The 21,138-nt window shown below is 40.3% G+C and overlaps 1 pseudogene across 1 annotated transcript in view; it reads left to right on the top strand.

Annotated features, from left to right (window-relative positions):
* Positions 1–800: 800 nt before the first annotated feature.
* The window catches only part of LOC117066661, a 264,851-nt pseudogene continuing 244,513 nt past the window's right edge, over positions 801–21,138 (top strand). The window contains exon 1 of the transcript XR_004430446.1: positions 801–1,573. The product of XR_004430446.1 is annotated as a neuroligin-4, X-linked-like (transcript). The remainder of the gene's footprint in view (positions 1,574–21,138) is intronic.

The following is a 21,138-nucleotide window of genomic DNA, read 5'->3' on the forward strand; positions in this document are numbered from 1 at the left end:
ATGATGCCAGATTGACTTGGATGCATACTTCCATTTTCCTCCTACTGGAAAACTTTTAGAGCTCCATGCATGTCTCCTTAGGAAAATGTGACAGTTTCCTTAAACATTTGAGAAACAGTGTTTTGGAAGTACCCAGGTATTGATAACCAGTCTGGTAAACACTAGCAAAACTGGGAGGTGTCGTTACCATAATCTGCATAACCCGTATAACTCTTGAACATCTGTTTGTTCATTCAACACAGATTTGTTTAATGTTTTCTAAATGTCAGGCATTGTTCATGGTGATAGGATGTACAGCAGGAATTAAGACAAGTGGTGGCTGCTAGGCATGGTGACTCATGTCCATAATCCCAACACCTTGAAAGGTTGAGGGGGAGGATCCCTTGAGGCCAGGCTGGACAACATAGGGAGACCCGACGTCTACAAAAAAATCCAATGAATTAGCCGGACATAGTGGTGCATACCTGTAGTCCCAGATACTTGGGAGGATGAGGCAGGAGGATGGGTTGAGCCCAGGAGTTGGAGGCTGCAGTGAACTATGATAGCACTACTGCATTGCAGCTTGGATAATATAGCAAGACACCATCTCTGGAAAAACAAACAAACAAACAAACAAATAAAGACAGCTGATGTTCTTGCTCTTGCCTACTATGTGGAGATGGCACTATACACATTCCTATACAAATGAATAGGAATTTCATAGAGAGATGTTGTGGATTTCATGGAAGAGCCAGCCAGTGTTCTAGATGGTCATTGTATGGCTTCATTATTCTTGTCTGCTTTCTTCCTCTTTTAGGCTGCCTTGGAGTTTTCATAAGAAATTGTCCCTGGAGGTGTTAGATGGTCACAGCTTCCTTGGAGCATTGCAGTTGCTGGAATCCAGTTTCAGAATTAAGGGAGGGCTGCCCCCTGGCAATGGGCTGCCAAGAAAACCGCTGTGCTTGTTCTTAACCTCAGGCTCTGTCTGTGATCAGTCTGAGAGTCTCTCCCAGGTCTTCTGCTCCCTGGAAAGCCCTATCTCTCTGCAGGCTCGCCACTGGGCTTTGTCTCCTTGGAGCCACATCACTGGGACAGCTGCGGATGTGGATGCAGATTTGAACCATGTCGCGGCCCCAGGGACTGTTATGGCTTCCTCTGTTGTTCACCCCAGTCTGCGTCATGTTAAACTCCAATGTCCTCCTGTGGATAACTGCTCTTGCCATCAAATTCACCCTCATTGACAGCCAAGCACAGTATCCAGTTGTCAACACAAATTATGGCAAAATCCGGGGCCTAAAAACACCGTTACCCAGTGAGATCTTGGGTCCAGTGGAACAGTACTTAGGGGTCCCCTATGCCTCACCCCCCACTGGAGAGAGGCGGTTTCAGCCCCCAGAACCCCCATCCTCCTGGACTGGCATCCGAAATACTACTCAGTTTGCTGCTGTGTGCCCCCAGCACCTGGATGAGAGATCCTTATTGCATGACATGCTGCCCATCTGGTTTACTGCCAATTTGGATACTTTGATGACCTATGTTCAAGATCAAAATGAAGACTGCCTTTACTTAAACATCTACGTGCCGACGGAAGACGGTGAGTACCTCATTGGAACAGAAAACAATACCTCTTGGGCAATGTGTAGAGACATTTGCCAGGAGGGTTTTATAGTGTCTCGTGCATGATCTTTTCTATAACCCGTTTATTTTAATTTATTTTTCATATTACAAATGCAGTTCTTGCAACAACTGATCACGTGTTCCACTTGTATATATTGGGCCATCTACTGGCTAGAGAAAACTATAAAAAATGACTTTAATTATTTTCATATATTGCCTTCTTAACTTTTTATAATGCTTATTTGCAGATGAAAATAAATATGAGCATATAATGTTGCATGTTATACCTGAATCATCTGTAAAGGAATGAGTCTATAGAAAAATAAGAGAATTAAGTACACTATTATGTTCCAGTTTGCAGACTGAAAGATAGAGAAAATGGTTCTTTCTGCCTTAATGACTTCAGATATTAGCAACTTTTTTGAGTTTTCAAAGAAAAACTTGATAATGGTTAATATACAAGCAGGGGATAGTTCATACAATGGTTGGATTTCATTGTTTAGAATCCGTTTTCTTAACGTAAATTTGGGTGTTCTTTTCTTCCAATATTCGCTGCAATCAAATGGCAAAATGTAGTCAGATGATTCTAGCTACATTAGAGATGAACACGTTTGTATTTTTAAAAATTTCCTTTTTTTAGTAAAACAACAATGAAAGTCTGTAGACACAATAACATTTAATATGTTAACCTAATGTTAGTAAAACATGAATAGTTTTATGTCTATAGATTTCAAATTCAGATTTCCTAGGAAGAATAACCAGACTAAAGTATGCCACAGTACTATCACATTTCCCAGTTAGCATTTCCATATGCCACATGAGGAGAAAAACAACAGAGAATAAAATATACCTGGAAAGAAAGGAAGAAAGGAAGTTAATTTGTGGAATGATAGATGTATCCAATGTAGAAACTAGAGTGTGTCCTTTGTATAACGTTCTTCGTGGAGAGTGTGATAAATTTCTTTTATGGATAAATTTCTTCTTCTTCCTTTTTTTTTTTTTAACTTCAATCCCTGGAAAACATTTTTTCAGTAAGATTTGGCTGAAAATACTAAATAAACAACGACATTAATCCAATGATCTCCAAAATTGTATTGCATCTATCAGATGACTCTTTCTCCATATAAATGCCGGATAGTCTAAGTTAGAGTGTCATGAAAAACCAGACCAGGGTTGTGTGTCAATGAGATTACAAATTGTCATTGAGATTACAAAGAACAGCCCAGAGAAAGAAATTAAAGGACTCTGCTTCATTATATTAGTGGTTTCTGGCATATTGCCCTTGTCGTTATGGTGACAGACCTCACAATTATCTCATAAAGTCCAGGTCTGAATGTGATTCAAGGAGTTAAACTGACATTTGGACGCTGTACTTCCATGGGGTGCTCTGAGCTGTCTCCGTGCCTAACAGTCCCTCTTTGTGTGTATGTGAGTTGAATAAGAGCCCTCAAAAGCAATTAGGGTTCTCATTTGAGCGGCCACCTGGGTTGATATCTTTCTCATAACGAACTGTTCAAACAAAAACCAAAAAGAAAGGAAGACAAAAATGGGGAGGAAACCCCGAAAACAGGACAAAGGGTTAAAATTGCTTTCATAATACCTTGGATGTGCTAGAGTCTGGTGATTTTATAGAGCTAGCCTTGGCAACAATGAATACACTTCAAATAGAAGGCCGCCTCATATAGGAGTTGGACAGAATGAGGCCACCCATGAGAAACAATCAATAGCCTCCCTGACTGCAGAGCCCTGTATGTACAATTGTGTGGCTGGAGACCACAAACAGTGTGGCCGTTTCATTGTGATTCAGTATTGAATTAAAATTCGAGGAATGTAAATATGTGAAAAATGCTATTCAGTGAAAAAGTAATCCAAACCTGATAATAAACCCAGTTCCACTTGTTTCGTTCTTTAGGCTTTTTGAAGCATTATGCACATATGATCTTGACAAGGGAATCAGAAATCTAATAGTGACTGAAAAAGTAGAAGCGATCTCCCCACTGTGTGTCAACCTCAGAATTTTGCTGGTGAGAGCTCAAAGCTACAGCCCTGCGTGTTGGTACAGTCCATAAATCACAGCCGATTGGGTTAGGAGTTTTTGTTTTTGGTTGCTTGCTTGTTTTCTTAACTCTGTCAACCAAGAAGCAGTGCAGGCGGGGCGTGGGGGCTCACGGCTGTAATCCCAGCACTTTTGGGAGGCCGGGGCAGGCAGATCATGAGGTCAGAAGATCGAGACCATCCTGGCTAACATGGCGAAACCCCATCTCTACTAAAAATACAAAAATTAGCTGGGCATGGTGGCGCGTGTCTGTCATCCCAGCTACTCGGGAGGCTGAGGCGGGAGAATCGCTTGAACCCAGGAGGCAGAGGTTGCAGTGAGCCAAGATGGCACCATTGCACTCCAGCCTGGCAACATAGCAAGACTCCATCTCAAAAAAAAAAAAAAAAAAAAAAAAGTACCAATGCAGAGCTTTAGATATTTAATTATTGGTTATTCACTAAATGAATGAACTCCACATCCACAACAGCATATTGAAATGTTGACATCATGCTGATTTTCTCCAAAGGCCTTCCCTTACACAGTTTCTTAATTCAGATCAATGCTTTTATTTAGCAGGATAGACAGCAATATTATTATTTGGAATTTAAAATTCCACTCTGACCAGTCTGATCAAGCCAGAAAGACAAATCTAAACAACAACAACAAATCTACTTTTTTTTGTTTAGCTTTGTCTTTCTGCCTTGATCAGAATGGCTCAAATTTCTACGTTTCCCCTTTCATAAAATGTGTAGGTGTATTAAAAATACAAAAATAGACTTTATTTTAGGTACATACTTATCCTTACATTTAAGAAATAACTTGCATGAGGAAAAGTGTTGGAAATTTCTTCATAGTACAATAGTTTATGAAACATATATATTTTTTCTTTAGAAAGCAATACTTTTTATAATAAATAAATCAGGTCTTGCTGAAGGTGAGTCTTTTTGTTTAAACTGGCATCATGATCTACTAAACTTAGGCTTGGGTCTTTATAACTATTTCCTATCTTACAAATTTCTTTATTTAAATGTTCATAGGTTATTACTTTCTCTTTGTTGTTAGACGACAGGCTAATTAACTTGAATTGCATATTTAACCTTTTGATAGGTGCTAAAAGAAGGTCAAAATCAGTCAAGCCAGTCGGAAGCTCTAGTAGGACACATGGGCCATTGTTGACAAGGAGCAGTTGGAGACTGAATGACAGAATCTGCATGGTGTATGTGTGTGAGACAGAGAGAGAGAGAGAGAGCACGAGCAGAGAGAGAGTGACTGAGTGACTACTTTGAGGAAGCCATGCAGAATATGGCTTGGTAGCTTGATTAAACACAAATTGTGAAATTCAAGCTGAGAAGTTCCGATCTCACATACCGAGTCCACATCAGTTCATCCATGAGGGGATGGTGCTACAATTTGTGATTCCTCTTGGTCACAAAGGAGACTGAACACAGAAAGATGAGCTATGGAAACATTTCAGGTTTTTGATGAGAACCCATGGTATTATTTAGAAGTGAGGCTAAAAAGTAAGGGAAAAATAAAAGACACATTTTGAAGGAGTTGCTCAGGCAAGCTGTCGTATTAAATGTAAATCCTGGAGGAGAAAGAGCCACAAGTGAGTCCAGGTTGCCTTGGGGAATGGACAGAGCCAAGGAAGCACTTCCTGAGTGACCTATACCTGTACTTTCTCTCTGAATCCTTGGACATACATCTTAAGGTCTTACTCCTTTTTTTTTTTTTTTGAGACGGAGTCTCATTCTGTCGCCCAGGCTGGAGTGCAGTGGCGTGATCTCGGTTCACTGCAAGCTCCGCCTCCCGGGTTCACACCATTCTCCTGCCTCAGACTCCGAGTAGCTGGGACTATAGGCGTCCACCACCACGCCTGGCTAATTTTTTGTATTTTTAGTAGAGATGAGGTTTCACCGTGTTAGCCAGGATAGTCTCGATCTCCTGACCTTGTGATCTGCCCGCCTCGGCCTCCCAAAGAGCTGGGATTACAGGCGTGAGCCACCGCGCCCAGCCAGGTTTTATTTTTGAAAGATTTCAGGGGCAAGAAGCCCTTCCATTCTCCATCATGGGACTAAAAACACTGGGAAATATAAAGAAAAATATAAATGAAAGTCATTATTGCCCAGGTGCGGTGGCTCATACCTCTAATCTTTAGGAGGCCGAGGTGGGTGGATCACTTGAGGTCAGCAGTTTCTGACCAGCCTGGCGAATATGGTGAAACCCCGTCTTTACTAAAAATACACAACATTAGCTGGGTGTGGTGGTACATGCCTGTAATCCCCGCTACTCAGGAGGCTGAGGCAGGAGAATCACTTGAATTGGAGAGGTGGAAGGAGGATGCAGTGAGCCGAGATCGCACCACTGCACTCCAGCCTGGGCGACAGAGTGAGAATCCCTCTCAAAACAAAACAAAACACCAGGCATTATCATTGTATTTTCATTGCAGCATAATAGCAAATGCCATTATGATTTCTAGAAAAGTGAAATTCTGGGTTTTTTTTTTGTTTTTGTTTTTGCTAGCAATACAATTGAAAAAGTGAGATATTAAAAAACAACAGATGATTGAATGCAAGGTGTCTCTATCGTCTTTTTCCCCCAAGATGACACCTGACACTTTGAATACTATGACTTAAGTAAGCTTGCCACGATTACTATTTGCCACTATTTGGTGAAAGCCTGGAGCTTTGTGATGAAATATAGACAGACACGACATGGACAATGACCTGTAGGAGTTCGCACAGTTAATAAACCTAAAGGTAGATAATAAGCCAGAGCATCCTCGTTAGGGAACAAAGAAAGCTCTGTGACAGCTCAGGGACAAGCTATTTTTTGAGAAAAATTTGATGGAAGCTGTAAGTGGTTGAGCTGTGCCATGAAGAATATATGGGCAATGGAAGGGATTCATCTACGAAAGCATCTGATGAATGGAACATATGAACACACACATCTGCATTAAGCAGCTTGGTGTCAGTTGTTGCTGTTGTTACTACTTGGGTGTTAAGTGTGGCATGGTAACAGAATCTCTGCTTTAGCATGGGCTGTTTCTGGCAGTGCCATATCATAAAAGTTCTTTTTTTCTTTCCTTTTAGAAATAGGGTCTCGCTCTGTCATCCAGGCTGAAGTACAGTGGTGCACTTATAGCTACTGCAGCCTCGACCTCCTGGGCTCAAGGGATGCTTCCATCTCAGCTTCCTGAGTAGCTGCTGCACTCCGCCATACCTGGCTAACCTTTTTAGTTTCTGTAGAGATGGGGTGTCACTGTGTTGCTCCGACTGGTCTTAGGCTCAAGTGATCCTCCCACCTCGGCCTCCCAAAATGCTGGGATTACCAGCATAAGCCATTGCACTGGGCCCATAAACTTTTTAATGTTATCCACAGCTGCTGACCCTAACACTTCCTAGGGTAGACAAGCTACCTAAGTTGAAAGGGTGGCAGGAGAACAACAGGGAAAGAAGCTGGAAAGTCAACCGGCTTGCTAGCGCTTTTAAAAAACAAATGCATTCACTTCTCTTATAGATAGCACTGGATCTAATTCAAGATATAATTTATAGCTTGGTTTTCCTCCTTCAATAGCTCCCATCTTTTCTGAGGGTCTTACAAACTTTTCTGGCATTCTCCATTAGTCAAGAGATGTTTGTGTTCAAATGGTAGAAGGCAACCTAGCCTTAATCTGGTTTTGAGGGAAAAAATGGAAATTTATTAGAAGGGCTATGGAGTATCCAAACTTACTGTAAAAGTTGAGAAATCAGATTGGGAGAATGGCAGGGATGCAGCTAGACTTTAGAGGCACCTGGAAGCAATGAATCCAAGGACATCACCAATCTTCATGTCTGGTTCTTTGCTTATTTCTGGAAATAGGCTTGCTTTAAATGGCGGTAAGAGGGTTCTCTGCAGTTTTTGTTAGTTGCATTTTGTTTTTGTCAGTACCACCAGTGAGGGACAAAGTTCCGTGATTCCATACTAAAAATCCCAGGGCAGGGTTTTGATTGGCCCACTTGACTCAGGAGTAAGAAGAGATAAAACTGGGCTGTTCTTGGGTATACCAGTTGGCAGGGGGCGAAGGATAGTTCTCATCACAAGGTGTCTGGAATGAGCAGGCACTACTTCACTGTCCAAAATATTTTGAGCATCGATTATATGCCAGACATGCCTTAGAGGCTGAGATTGCAGGATACACAAGCATTCCAAATTTTGAGAGATAGGTACTTGTAGGCAGAAAAGTCATGGTTCCTGAGATATGTGCAAGCATCCCCTCGCCCCCAACCAACTCGCTCATTCCTGGAACCTGGGAATAGGTTACTAGGCATGGCACCTGACTTCTTCAGTACTCTGCCTTAATAATGACTTCACATGGCAAAGGGGAATTAAGGTTGCCGATTGAATTATGTTTGCTAATCAGCAGACCTTCCAATAGGGAGAATCTATCCTGGATTCTCATATATATTAACAGAGACCCTCCACTGTGGATGCAGAACACTCAAAAGGAGATCAGAGTTGGTGTAAAGCAGTGTGAGAAAGAGATACCTGGACATTGCTGACTTTGAATATGTAAGAGCCAGGAGAAAGGAATACAGGCGGCAGCCTCTAGGAGCCGGAAGAGATGGGGAAACAGATTCTTCCTTAGAGCTTCCAGAAAGGAGCCCGACAGCCCTGCTGACACCTTGATTCTAGCCCCATGGAAGAAACTCTGACCTTAGAACTGTAAAAGAGTAAATGTGTGCTGTTCCAAGCTTACTAAGTTTGTGGAGATTTGTCCTAGTGGTAATAGAAAACTAAGGAAGAGTTTTATCACCCTGTAATATTATTTGAAATTCATAGTGAAGTATTACTCTGAAAACAAAAGTTCAGAGTCACTGAAGTTGGTTGTTTTCGGGCCTTCTGGACCCCTCTCCATTCTGGGATTTTACTTCCAAGAATTTCTAGTTGAAAACGCCCTTGGGCACTTAGAGCTTTCTACTTTGCTCAAGCATGCCAAGGAGATCATATCAATTCTTATTTTAGGGCAGACATTTTTTCAGATTTTTAAAACTTTACTTTTTAAAAATTTGAGAGATAGGTACCCCGTCTCTGACTGGGGTCTTGCACTATGGCCCAGGCTGTAGTGCAGTGGCACAGTCATAGCTCATAGTTTGCAGCCTCAAACTCCTGGGCGCAAGTGATCCCCCAACCTCAGCCTCCTGAGTGTCTGGGACTATATAGGCTGAGACTACTATATTGAGGTTCAGAGAAGAAGCATGTCCAGGTGTCTGCAAATAGGAAATGGGGGCAGATTTTTTTTTTTTTTTGAGACTGAGTCTTACTCTGTCGCCCAGGCTGGAGTGCAGTGGCGCCATATCAGCTCACTGCAAGCTCTGCCTCCGGGTTCACGCCATTCTCCTGCCTCAGCCTCCCAAGTAGCTGGGACTACAGGGGCCCGAATGATGGCAAATTTTTAAAAAAATAAACAATGAAAAAAATCCCCTATTAGATTTACATTTCAATTTTCTGCCACCATGACTGGCTAATTTTTAAATTTTTAAAGAGTTGAGCCTTCCTGTGTTGCCCAGAGTAGTCCAGAACCCTAGCCTCAAGTGAGCCTTTCATCTCAAACTCCAGAGTTCTGGGATTACAGGTGTGAGCCACTATGTCCAGTGACATTTTGCATCATGTTAATACAGCCTCATGGCAAATTGTCCTAAATGGCATATTCAAAAGATAATACTGTTTTGACACAGAAAGGTATCAAAGGGTCATTTAAAATTTTTCAGGCAGCTATAACATTTCCAGAGTAGATGGCTTTGAATGGCGTATAACAAAATATCCAAATTGTTCTTTCCTCATCTGTCTCCATAGAGTTTCACTCAAGATGGCGGCTGCACCTTTACATGTCTTATTTCCTACTTACAAACACTGTTGACAAAATCCTTTGGGTTCCCCACTCCTTCCAGCTACACCTTAAGATGTGGTCTCTTCTGAGCAAAGTGATTCTCTGACTTTTTCAAGGTACACCTTGTTTACTCCTCCAGCCAAAACTTGTTTGCTGGAGTTGGAATGACAGTTTAGCCCTTTAGCAGATCAGTCATTATGGGCAAGTGACCTAGCTTGCTTGGGCCACAGTGTCCTTATGTCTAAAATAGAGGCGGCTGAGAGATTTAAGGTTTTAATCCATATAAAGTGCTTAGTAGCCAGCACATACAAGCACCCTGTAATCTGATGTCAGTGCAGCATCATTAATAACAGAAAAGGGAACCCGAAAATTTCAGCGAAACTGCACGTGCATAGTGGGTCTGGTATGATGAATCTAGGCATCATAAATGTTGATTGTCTGTGATATAACTGTTGTAGTAGTGGAGGGGTAAGCTTAAGACGTAAGACCAATAGCCCATCATTTCTGGCAGTTTCTAGTATGGATTTAACAAAAGGAAATTTTGGGAGGTATAACATTTTTAAAAAGAGCTGACTATTATCATTCTGCTTTATTCCTAACTTTAGTCCTTTGAGCCTGTGTTATCAAATGGATTTTGAGCATATGTGAATTAGAGAAATTAATCGCCAGGAAAGGATTAGAATTAAGTCTTTTGGAAAAGTTTGTTAAACCATCAAAAGGCAATAACACCATTCTTTGTGTGTGAGATTAAAGAGAAATTAATTTTCTTTCTCTTATTGTCTGGACACAGAAAGTCCAATTGTATGCATATAGTCATGAAATATAGGTGAAAAATGAAATTTGTTAACACAATGAGACAGATGTTTTAACCAATCAACATCAACATGCAACTAGGTGAAAATAATTAAATTGCTCCAGTTTTCATGTGTCATTTGGATGTTTGACAGTGTGTAGACATATCTTATAAGTAAATATAATTATGAAAGATTATTAAATAAAGATCTCCTTGACACGGACTAATTGAAAAGTATTAGTATTTTTTGTAAGCACAGTTAAACTGGAGTGGATTTCCGATAGCATGTCTCTCCCCCCAGCTCAAAAAGCTTTCAGCTATTGAATACTGAGTAATAATCTTACTGAGGGTTTAGAAATTACATATGTTTGGAATAATGCTATTTAGTAGGCTGAATTATGCTTGTTTGAATAATTAAGAAATATCTTTTTCTAGCAAAGAACATTTTCTCTTATGTACATAATCTTCCAATACATGAATTTTAATTCCATTCAATTTGCAATTTAGATTATTGTCATAATTTGAACAAATACAGATTACCTAGAATTTATTAAAAATCAAATTTTCACATAGTGCATATCATAAGAATTTTTTTTGGAAATTGTCAGAGATAGAAACCTTAGGTACAACTAGTCCACTGGAATATTTGGCCATTTAAAACAATTAGCTCATTATTTATTTGTGGAGTCTTCCTTCCTAAGGTGTTTTAGTCTTATTTGTTGTCAGTTAATATTGCTGGTTTGAGCACTGTTATTTATTAGCGAAGCGATTTATTTTTATGATTTATTGTTTTTTTAAATTTTATTTTTTTACGTTTGAGACAGTCTCACTCTGTCACTCAGGCTGGAGTGCAGTGGCATAATCTCTGCTCACTGCAGCCTCCACCACTCAGATTCAAATGGTTCTCCTGCCTCAGCCTCCCGAGTACCTGGGACTATAGGCGCCCACCACCACACCAGCTAATTTTTTCTATTTTTAGTAGAGATGGGGTTTCACCATGTTGGCCAGGCTGGTCTTGAACTCCTGACTTCAGGTGATTCTCCTGCCTCAGCCTCCTGAGTAGCTGGGATTACAGGCACCCACCACCACACCCAGCTAATTTTTTCTATTTTTAGTAGAGATGGGATTTCACCATGTTGGCCAGGCTGGTCTTGAACTCCTGACTTCAGGTGATCCTCCTGCCTTGGCCTCCCAAAGTGCTGGGATTACAGGTGTGAGCCACCGCTCCTGGCCTAGCCAAGCCATTTAACCTTTTAAATATTTATTGTCCCCAACTATTAAAAATAAGAGTAATATGATTATACATCCTATGAATTTTTTTTTAGAATTATTGTGATTTGGGAGTAAACAACTATATAAGAAATAATTATAAAATAGATAACATTAGTGCATATTAGGACTTTGATGTCATGTTAATTGAATATTAATCCCATGACTTTATCTTTCATTGGAAGATTCTTTGCCTGGGTGGGGTACTGGAAGCCCTTGTTGAGAGCAGATCTGATCTTGTTAGGCTGTTTATTGCTTCTCCTAAACCAGGCTGTTTTCATAATGAGTTAGTTTAACATTCTGTCTTGATGTTTAAGCACCCCTTTCCTTGGTGCAGTCACAGCCAAACTGCAAACGGAAATCAAGAAGTTATGAGCTCCAGATTTGAGAGCCACAGAGAGTTTGTGAGATCAAAAACATCTGCTCTCAGTAAATAAACCAGATCTACCTAAATCACACAGTCAACTTAAAGGCAAGGGAACAGGAGGGAAAAATTCAAAAGAGTGATCTCTTCGTGCAATAGCTACCGGTAAAATAAAGCAAAGATGAGACAGTGTAGTCTCCACCTTATTATTTCAATCTAATATTCTATATTGAGGTTCAGAGAAGCAGGTCTAGATTTCCACAAATTAGAAAGTGGTGGCTTGCTCTTGTAATCCTAGCACTTTGGGAGGTCTAGGTGGGTGAATTGCTTGAGTCCAGGAGTTAAGACCACCCTGGGCAACATGACAAAACCCTGTTCCTACCAGGAAAAAAAAAAAATTAGCTGGGCATGGTGGCACTGACCTGTAGTCCCAGCTACTGAGGGGATGAGGCAGGAGGATCGCTCGTGCTTGGGAGATGTAGGCTATGGTGAGCCGAGATCACAGCAGTGCACTCCAGCCTGTGTGACACAGTGAGACCCTGTATCTAAAAAAGAAATAAAAGAGAAGCATTTCATTGTTAGATTTTACATATCCGATGATGACTTTTGATGGTGAAGGTAGGCATTGGTCTGTGGTCTGTGGAGGATGTGTGTGTGTGTGTGTGTGTGTTTTTGTCTGTGTGTGAATGTTGTTGAAGGAAAGCCCATACATGAAATATCCACAATTCAGTTAAGATCAAATATGTTACTGTGAAATGCCAAGTTATAAAACACCTAAACTATATCCTCTTCCCCTCTGAAACCCCAAACATCCCAAAGTCTCCTTCAAGCCAGACATCATCTTCGTCTACTGTGCATGTTGTCTGCACAGTCCTCGAGTTTACCTCAGGGCAAGTACCTGTTGCCATCAGAAATAAAGAATGCAGCAGGTACTGATTTATCTCAGGCAAAGGAGCTCTTCTGGTGGGTTTCAACAAGATATGAAAATTGTAGATTATTGAACACTCCTTTTCTTCTTCCTTACAATGAATGTCTTTAGCTACATTCTACTCTCTTCTCTGTCTTTTATGACATAATCAGTCATTCACTCAACAAGGGAACATGTAATATTCACCTGACGTCCCATCTGCCTGTCAATATGGACTTTAGCCTCCAGTCAGGCCAGTGACACTATTGATCTCCTAATTCCAATCTCGACTCTTTGGGTATTTTTTCTCTTTTCCATTCCTTATTTTCTTTAGAGCCATTTTAGGCAACTCATTTAAAAATTATTAGTAAATAAATCATTATTTGCAATCAGCATAGACAAGGCCTTGGGTGAGTCTAAGTGGGTATCCGGAGAGATCTAAATCTGCTGCTGGAAAAGTAAGTGGGAAAGCCCCATTGATATGTGACCCAACTAAACCACATTTCATGAAAAGTACAAAGTCTTCAGCGACTGTTTTAGGATTTCAGGGAAAAGAAAATGGAGGCAAATCTGAGAGTGGATGCTTTCTATGGATCCTTGAGAGAGAGGTTTGCACCCTGCCTTGAGTGAATATGCAGAGCGTAAACACGTGTTTGTGCAGTGAGGAAATGCTGTCTGTGTTTCCTAAAACGAGGTTCTTGTTTATTGCTTCTTTAGCTGCACAGAGACATAAAAGATGCAAAATTGGGGAGAAGGGAGAGATAAAACTAAGACAAAACTGGAGGAGGGTGCAACGATGTTGTAATTTAACAGGCAAAGTACTCACTTGGGTATGTTTTACATTGTTACATTGTGACATTGGAGGGTTCATAAATGGAATTCCATCCAACTAATTCTAATGCCTATCTTTTCTTCTTAGCAGACTATACAATAAAGTTCTTACCAAATTCAAATATACATTTTATCACCTGGTGTTTAAATCATTAATACGAAAGCTTTCGGTCTCCCTCAAATTTCTAATCTAGTAAAGTACTTTCATAATTTTATATTGGAATTGTACTAATCCAGATAACTAGTATGAAATCAAGTTATAATACTATTTTGCATGTTTCTAAAATGTTTAAATTTAAAAATAGATAAGTAAGCCTTAGAGAGAAAACCAGCTTTCCCAAAAATATTAAAATGTTAACAAATTATTTCATTTTGAGCTAAAATCAGATAATAATGAGAACAGATTTCACCGTCGCACATTCTACAAGGATCTTTGCATTTTATACTTTTTTTGTTTTGCTTTATAGGAGGGGATTTTGGTGTATTGAATATCATACTGCAAATTTACCTGGATGGAAATGATAGAATCAACTTAGACTTTAATCACAGAATGATAACATCTTCCAAGGAGAAGGAGCTTTTGGGGTCACTTAACCAAAACTCTTTCACCATACGGTAGTTCCCTGTTCATTAACCTTTTGATACTCTACGCAGAGATGAATTAGCCTCCCCTGAGTTCCTAGACGTTGAATTTAATCACCATTTTACAAGCCTGCCCTCCCCAGTAGATGGTAAACCCTTTGAAGACCCAGAGCATTTTTGAGATAAAAGAACGAATCACATACTTCAATGCATAGAACAAATGAATGAACCTGTAGTGCCTGGCCACCCACCTTTTTTTTCTTTAGAACCTGACCAATAAAGGCATTTACAGGTTTTTAATTTCATTATCAGAAAGGGCTGGCAATATTTACCTGAGCACTATCTACAAACAGAGCTGAAGAAATTCGGAATGTTTCCTTTCTCTCCTAATATACAGCTTTGGAAGTCTTAGAAAACTTGTTCGTATGTTCCTTCTAGGTGGTCTTTTGCAAGCATCCTCCTCAGTGTGAAGCATCTATTCTCATGCATCACATTACATGTTATGAATACACCCAGAGTTTATGTGAGATTTTTTTGTCAAATGCATTAAACTCTTGACTTATATATATTGAGCTGGAAGCCACATGTTTTTATAATATTTTAACAGTAATATATTTTATAATATGCCTTAGAAATTAAAAAGAAATAGGATACCTCCACTTCCTATGACAAACTGTCAGCATATAAGCAAGGCAAAGCCATTTGCTGCTGCAGCTCAGTTTTTCCCACTGGATGCTGAATGCACAACAATTACCAGCCAAGCCAGGATCTGTTTACTGCATGTTTCCCTGAAATGCCAAGCCCCTGAGGTGTTACAAGGAGGGAAGGCAGCATACATGTGTGATAGAATGACCAATAAACTAATTGGTTTATAGTTTTGAGAAAGCAGCTGGTTGCCTGTTTTTAAATGCAGTGGTCTATAATTTGATTGAATGCAGAAGGAATCATTTCCAATAAATTAATTAAAGTTCATAGGTTGGAAAATAACTGAGCTCATCATTAGGGAAAGCTTATTCTAAGACTTAGGATAAAATGAGCTTCCTCTTGCATTTCATTCAACTTAAGGTTTTGTAGTTACTTATCACCATCAAAAGTATCATCAGAATCATCACCATCATCATTATCTAAAGTTGAGTAGCTATGAGAAGGTATTGTGAGGTCCTAGCTTTAGAAGAATCAATTTCTTTGAGATTTGATATTGTTATTTTAAGACTGCAGAGCATGGATTAGAATCTATGTTTTAAAAACTTTGACAGGCCACGTCATAGGTAGTCAAGTTTTCTCTTGGCATGGGTTTTGAGTTGACTTGTGTTATGGTTGAATTGTGTGTCCCAAAAAGATGTTGATGTCTTAACTCCTGGTGCCTAGGAATTCCACCTTATCTGAAAATAGGGTTTCTGCAAATGTAATCAAGGTAAGATGAGTTCATACTGTGTTAGAGAAGATCCTAAACCCAATATAATTGGTGTCCTTATAAGAAGAGACACAACGATAAAGACAGAGACAGGGAGAACACCATGTGAGGATGGAAGCAAACATTGAAGTGATTCATCCCTAAGCTGGGGAACACTGTTAGAAACCACAGGGAACTAAGAACAACTCAATCCAAGACAGAAGCATGAAATGGATTTTCCTTCAGAGCCTCTAGAAGGAATCATCTTAAATTTGGACTCTGCCCCGGAACGGTGAGACAATACGTTTTTGTTGTTTCTAGTCACCAAGTTTTTGGTAATTAGTTACAAAGCCCCAGAAATGAATGCAGTCCGGATTAGGTATATTCTGCATAGATACGCTGCCTAAGAATGCCAGAAGCCAGAAGAGGTGATGTCTGCATTTCTGGTTCATAAAATCCTGTCTCAGTACCCACTGCTCTGTCCACGGCAAAGCTCCCCTGACACATTTTTAGCCTTTAGACTATGTCCTATCTCCCCTGCTCACCAGAGAAGTAGGTCTTGGATTCTAGTCTCTCAAGGCTGGCATTTTCCAAGTAAAAGATACTGCCTTTGTGTAAGTCCTTCCCCTTGAGTGTAGGTGGGACATAGGATTTGCTTCTATCTCATGGAATATGATAGAGATAATGGAACACCATTTCCATGATTATGTTACATAAGCATATAAATTGTGTCTTACTAGTATACCCTTTTTATTGCATTCCTGGTTTCCATGCTTTGATGAAAGAACAGCTATGTTGAACAGGTGCATATGGCAAGAAGCTCAGAGCTGCCTCTGAAACAACAGCCAGCAAGGAACAGAGGCATTCAGTCCAGCAGTCCACAGGGAATTGAATCCTGCCAACAACCACGTAAGTTTGGAAGCGAATCTTCCTCGGTCATTCAGCTTGAAATGAGACCCCAGCTCAGACCAACACCTTCATCAGTGAGAGACTTCGAAGCATTGGACCCTGCTGAGGTTCTGCCTAGATTCCTGATATGCAAAAACTGTCGTAAAATAAACACATCACTTGAAGCTGTTAAGTTTGTGGTTGTTACATAGCAGTGAATAACTCATGTGGCACAATATGCAAAACAAGGATTTCAGCTGAGCACAGTAGCTCACACCTGTAATCCCAGCTCCTTGGGAGGCTGAGGTGGGAGGATTGCTTGAGGCCAGGAGGTCAAGGCTGCAGTGAGCTATGATAGCGCCATTGCAATCATAGTTCATGGCAGCTATGAGCCTGGGAGACAGAGCAAGACCTTGTCTCTAAAAAAAGGCATGGATTTTAAATTGTCCAGATTGTAACCCAACTTCTACATAGATATTATGTCTCCATTGGAGGGATATCTATTTTGAGATTTTACAATCCTTAATTACTTAGGAACAATTAGTTGGCGAGTGAAAGAAATTCAGGTTGAATTCACTTAAGGGAAAAAAAGAGATTTGCGGGTTCCATTTACTAGCAGTGCATTTAGTTTTGAAAATGGTGTCCTCAGGTCTAATCATTGCCCTTAGGAACCTGGCACTTTGGTGCCATGTTTCTTCTTCTTTTGGCTTTCTTAGAGAGGCTGTCCGTGTGTGGTAGTAGGCAGTCAACAGCATTTCCTAGTATATCATCCTTTTCTCAGAGAAGCACATTGTCTTTACAACTATGTGTATTGGCCTATTTTAGTTGCATGCCAACCAATGTCTATATCCAGTGGAAGGAGACACTTGGATTGATATGGACTGCTTGGGTTATGTGTACTATTCAGAATTGGGAAGAGATTGGGTAAGTCTAATAGGCTTAGGGTAGATGCAAGTAAGATTGCTCCCCACAAGAAAATTGAATGCTAGGTAAGCAAAACTCATTGATGTCCATTGTCATTGCTCATGTTACAAATAGTTCCAAACAAGAAAGAATGGCATGGCTGCTTCATGGAAGAGGAGATGAACTTGGGGGCAAAACCTTACCTAGAATATTTCCTTTTTTCATCTAAAAAGAGGAACTTGGACATTCAGAAATGAGAAAACCTGTGTATTAGTTGCTGTTGTTGTTGGTTTGTAAGCAGCTATAGCTCTTAGTGACATATAGAGATAAAGTGACAGGAACAGATGAGGATATTTCTATTAGGACGTTATCCAGGCAGTTCTGTGTTGGGAGTCACCCTCCTGGGACACTCCTGGGTCTGGAAGCTGTCAGCTGGTGGCAAATCAGAGATAGTCTGAGATTTAATGCCAGATGGGAAACGTGACCTCAAATGAATTAGGCTGTTTAGGACTGGGTATAACATACTGTTTTTGCCATCTCTTTTAAGAGTTATAACTGAAAGGTTAGGTTTACTGAAGGATAAGCCAATTTGGGGAGCTGATCTGGTGAATATAAATTTGGCCAAATTTCAACCTAAGCCTTTAGCAGGGTGAAAGTTTGGGAGTAGTTTCATTGTAGAACATTAGGCAAGTGGCTGACAAAAGAGCTTCCAGTTCTTTCACAAGGAATTCTTCAAAAAGCAAAGGAGGTCCTACTCAGTCAGCCTGCTCTTTCTGCTCAGTAGACTTCTTTGTGAGACTATGCTGTGAGTGAGTTCTCAGGCTGGTGATACAACCTGGTCTTCAATTCTTGTGCAGCTCTGTAAGTCCACGTAGGCACCACTAACATCCTTATGACATTAAGTGTCATTGGATTGTTTGCTAATGTTTTCTTCCGTATGGGCCCCAGGCATTAGCAAACATGTAGTTTATTCATTTATTTATTCACTCAGTGAATATTTATTGAACCTATTCTAATTGTCCGGCCACTTTGCTAAATGTCGTTCCATCACTTTGCTTGCAGACCATACGGGGAAAAATGCACAACTAACTGGAATCATCATTTAGTGTAATTAGTGCAATGATGCAACAAGTTGGGAAGATGTAAGAACATCTGGGAGGAGCATGTATCCCAGACTGAGAGGGTGAAAATGCACTAAGGAGAAATTTGTAGAATCAGTAACTGACCAAATTCCTGGGAGGAGAGTCATTTCAGACAGAGAGAGGAGCACGTTCAAGGCTGAAATCTAGAGCCTGACGTTAATATCGATTCTCTTAGCTAAGTGTTGTTAAAGAAACCAAATGACAGTGAATTTGAAGTCCTACACTCAGCCAACCATATGAAGTGTATGAAGTGTAGTCACTGCATGGTCAGTTAATTGCAGGGCAGGATCCTTCAGTCATCAGTGGAGCTAGAGAGAATATTGACAGATGTGCTCTTATGAACGCTGAGAAGCTCAACCAGGACACGTATTTAGCTAAAAGGGGGTCTGACCTCCTTTTAGAGATGAGAAACAAAGGTGGACAGCATAACCCATAGACTAAATCTATCACACTGCTGTTTTTGCCAAAGGGTTTAATGGAACACAAATAAGCCCTTTTATTTAAGTATTGTCTGTGTCTGCTTTCACACTACAAAGGTGAAGTTGAGTAGTTGCAAAGGAGACCATATGGCCTGTAAAGTCTACAATATGTACTGTCTTACCCATTATTTTAAAAAGTTTTCTGACCCCTGATGTAAAGGACTAAGTTCATGAAGTCGCGTGGGGATTTTCTAGTTACCATATAGACATCAATGGAAGAGCACAGAAGTTCCATGTCAGACAGCAATTGTTTTCAAACTGGCTATGAATTTTTTCCAAATGCAGATTCCTGGGCTCTATCCAGGCTTCCAGTGACTCAAAATCTGGGTATAGATTCCAGCAGTTTGCCTTTTAGTGACCTTAGAGGTGATATTGATGGCAAAAATTTTATATATGTACATATCCATGAAACAGACAATTGGACATGAAATATTTTTTAATCCACATGTAAACAGATACTCCTTTCTGCCATTAAAAACCAATTAGAAAAAAATGATAAAAGCCTGTTTTCAAAACCATGCTCCATATGGCTTATGCAAGATAATTTCTGAAGTGACCTTCAAGATGAAATAGTTGCAAAGTATATATGTGTTCAGTTAAATTAGGAGGTGCATGTGCAACAAGGAATTATTAGCTGTAGATCTTTAGAATCAGATCAGTGTAAACAAAACACTGTCAGCCCAGTGGCCAAAGAACACAATCAATCAAAAGATGAATAATTATACACACACAATTATACACTACTACTACTAGATGATGATGATGGTTATGATGGTGATGATGCGGATGGTGATGGTGATAGTGATGATGATGATGGTGGTTATGGTGATGATGGTGATGATGATGGTGATGATGATGGTGATGATGGTGGTGATGAGGATGGTGAAGGTGATGATTTTGATAATGATGGTGAGGATGGTGAAGATGATGATAGTGATGGTGATGTTGATCATGATGGTGATGAGGATGGCGAAGGTGATGGTGATGGTTATGATGATGATAGCAATGAAGATAACAATAATTGTGATGATAATTTATGGTGATAATAATGATTGTGGTGATGGTCTGTTTCTATGTCTCAATCTCAGTTGCTCCCCCAGTTTCCATACAAACAGAACCACCTTAGAGACGTTTCAAACTTACCATATTCGAAACTCAACTGCTGCTTTTGACACAATGAATGCCCTCCTGTCTCCATTTTTACCGTCTTAGGAGAACTCACAACCATCCCTCATCACTCAGTGAGCCAAGTATTCTAGCTGCTGATCCACATGTCTGAATGGCTGCCTTGAGGAACTGACATGACCTTGGAGACCTACAGGGAGCAATGATGCTGGACTGGGGCAAGGATGAATAAAGGAGGGATGAGTCCAAGTTGTTGGGGGAAGACAGGGCAGCCAACTCTATCTGGAGCTCTCAGATGGGTTTAGCGGTTGTGGAGATATTTCCAATGGCATTTTGAAGATGTGGAAGAATGTTATTAGGCAGAGCAGAGATTCTTAACTGAGAGCAATTTTGGATCCACTGTAAGGGACATTTGACAATGTCTAGAGATATTGTTGGTTGTCACAACTGGGGAGGTGCTACTGACATGGAGTGGGAGGTGGCCAGAGATGCTGCTGAACATCGTACAATGCGGAAGAATGACTCATACAGCAGAGAATTATCTAGTCCAAAATGTCAGCGTTCTGATATTGAGAAACTTGGCTCCATATCATACATGTGTAATTGTTTTTTACTTGCTGATTCTAGATTCAGCTGGGCAAGGGGGTGTCAGCATGTCTGGAGATATTTTGGATTATCCAATCTGGGCAGTGTGTGCTCCAGACATCTAGAAGGCAGAGGATGCTGCTAAACATCCTGCAGTGCACAGTACCGCCCTCACAACAAACATAATCATCCAGCCCCGAAATGCCCACAGTGCTGATGTTGTGAAACCCTGCTCTAAGTCAAAGCATTGTCTTACTTAATTTTTAATTCCTAGTGTATATCAATGGTTCTCAACTTGGGGAGGGGACAGGTTTGCTTCCAGGGTACATTTGGCAATGTGGAAAGACATTTTTGTTCCTTGTGAGTGTGGAGCG

The sequence above is a fragment of the Trachypithecus francoisi genome, unplaced genomic scaffold (genome assembly GCF_009764315.1).
Source record: "Trachypithecus francoisi isolate TF-2019V2 unplaced genomic scaffold, Tfra_2.0 Contig00138_ERROPOS256418+, whole genome shotgun sequence".
Classification (NCBI taxonomy): Eukaryota; Metazoa; Chordata; class Mammalia; order Primates; family Cercopithecidae; genus Trachypithecus; species Trachypithecus francoisi.